A 2,721-nucleotide genomic window follows, 5' to 3' on the forward strand; every position below is an offset into this window, starting at 1 on the left:
CGGTTTCCCGCATTATGTATGTCACGTGACGTCGCGGCATGACATGGCGGGCTTTGGATATACAGTTAGTCAATAAAGATGTAGTTGATTCACGTCTCGTCTTATTCGTGATGAATACGAAACATGGTGTCAGAAGTGGGATCTAGAATCAGCTATCTGAGAGACGGAAGATCGTAGTCTAGAACAGGCGCAGTAACAGAATGGCTCCGAAGTTTAATCCGCCGGAAAAGTTCAACTTTCTAAAGCCAGCCGAGTGGCCAGAAGGGAAGCAGCGATTTTCGCGCTACAGGGTGGCTACGAAGCTTGGCGAGGAGGACGCCGAAGTGCAGATAAGTTCCCTGATCTACGCCATGGGGAGCGAGGCGGAACACATTTTGAACTCATTCCGATTTGACAGTGAAGGTGACGCCGCAGACTATGATAAAGTCTTGAAGAAATACGACGAGTATTTTATTCCGAAAAAGAACGTCATACATGAACGGGCTAGATTTCACCTACGATGTCAAGGCCAAGGTGAATCGATAGAGGTATTCGTGCGCAACTTATACGAGATTGCAGAACATTGTGACTTCGACAATAAATCTGAACAAATCAGAGACAGGTTAGTGATCGGAATTGTTGATAAGGAACTTTCAGAGAAACTACAGTTACAATCCGACCTAACACTGGATAAAGCTGTAGACATGGCTAGAAACTCTGAGTTGATCAAGTCGCAGATGAGAGATCAACAGGCTATAAGTCTTGACGCCGTTAGGAAGTATACAAAGCCAACTTACTCGCAGCCGGGTCGTGGAACTGGCTATTATAGGGGAGGTAACCACGGCAATACTCGCAAGGCGTACCAGCACAGTCAAAGGACTGAGACGTGTGGTAGATGTGGCTATGATCATGGTGATAGGATGAAATGCCCAGCCAATGGACAGAAATGTCGGAAATGCGGGAGAATGAACCATTTTGCGAAGTGTTGTCGCAGTACTAATACTAATACTAATAGTACACGTAGGAACATACACGAGGTCACTGAAAGTGCGGGTGCAGATGATGGTGGTGCAGATTCATTCTTCTTGGGGTCTGTAACTACTTGTGAAGATGAAGCTGAGGCATGGAACATTAAATTGAAATTATGCAGCAAGGGACTGAACAAGAAGGTCACCTTCAAGATTGATACGGGAGCTGACACATCAGTGATCACTGAGTCCGTGTATAATGCGTTGCCTTGGAAACCGACACTTCAACCAGTAAGTTCGATGCTGCAGAGCCCTGGTGGCGTGTTAAAGTGTGTTGGGATGTTTATTGCTAAAACTCACCACAAGGGAGTAGAATATCAGTTCCGCATCCACGTCGTACAAGGCGTACACAGCAACTTATTGGGCAGAAGTGTAGCTCATAAGATGGGACTGGTGTTAAAGGTCGAAGATGTCCGATGTGATATATTCGGAGATCATGGATGTATTAAAGGACCGCCGGTAAAGATCACACTAAAGGATGATAATAAGCCGCACTGTGTTACAACAGCACGTCGAATACCGTTCCCACTCATGCCTAAAGTGGAGGCAGAGCTACAGAGAATGGAACGTCAGGGTGTCATCGTCAAGGTAACGGAACCGACAGACTGGTGTGCGCCCATGGTTCCTGTGATTAAGAAGAACGGCGATGTTCGCATTTGCGTTGACCTGAAAAAGCTGAACCAAACCCCAAGCTCATCATGGCCGCTATTCCAGTTAATCTTGTCCACCTTGTGCCTGGAACGGAGCGAGTCAAAGTTTACACGCACTTTAGAAAAGCAAAAGAGGACAACATTCGGGTGCTCGCCGATCTAGACTCCACTCCAGAGGAGAAGTTGGCATGTACCAGGTCCATTGTAGTCTCTGCAGCTTTGCAGCTCCTTCCGGGAGTGTTGGTATCCAATACTACCACAGTTGACACGGTTCCTGAGGCCAGTATTACCAAGTTGGAAGTCGAAGGGTGCCTCAAGATAGGATTTGCGGTGCTTTGCCACCTAGCAAAGCCGGTGACATCTCAAAACGTTGCGTACTTGTCCCGGCGCTGGAGTGCAGCACAGGCCGTCCTCACCCAACAAGGGATTCAGGTAGGTGCCTACGACTTAGGGCCCTACATGCTGGAAGCTCTGCCGACTATTCCTGACCTCCTGTCTGTAATCCCATTAGCGGCTGCGACAAGATCACTCATAGCTTCTAAGGATAATGAGGAAGATATTACTAGATCTGCCCTAATGGCACAGATGGATCTCATTTACCACTCGTCGGGGATGGTTGGCATAGAGCAAGTAGCAACCCTGATAGAAGATGCAAATAGCTGTATCATCGCCTTCAAGCCAGTGCTCAACCAAGCCGAGAAGTTCATAGTAACCTATCGTCGACTGGTAGCAGAGGTATTGGACCGAGTCTGGTACAGTGAAAGCTGCAGACTATAAAGCAAGGTCTTATATGGTGGAGACGCCCAAAGGGTCGTTCAGGAGAAATCGCAGACATATTCAACATACGGGGTATGACAAACCTAATGCGCCAACTGCAATGATGCCCGAGTCGCTCTATGTCAACTGGGACGAAAGGCAGAAACCCACACAGCCACTAGTGCCTGTGTATTCGCCAACTCGGGAGTCTCCTGTGCTGCAACCGAGTTCGCCGAAGAGGAGTCTTGTTGCTAAGGATGCGTTGCCGCTACTTAGACCAACTGACAATGCAGATCCATCTACAGGAG

This window comes from Priapulus caudatus, unplaced genomic scaffold (genome assembly GCF_000485595.1).
Source record: "Priapulus caudatus unplaced genomic scaffold, Priapulus_caudatus-5.0.1 Scaffold526, whole genome shotgun sequence".
Taxonomy (NCBI): domain Eukaryota; kingdom Metazoa; phylum Priapulida; class Priapulimorpha; order Priapulimorphida; family Priapulidae; genus Priapulus; species Priapulus caudatus.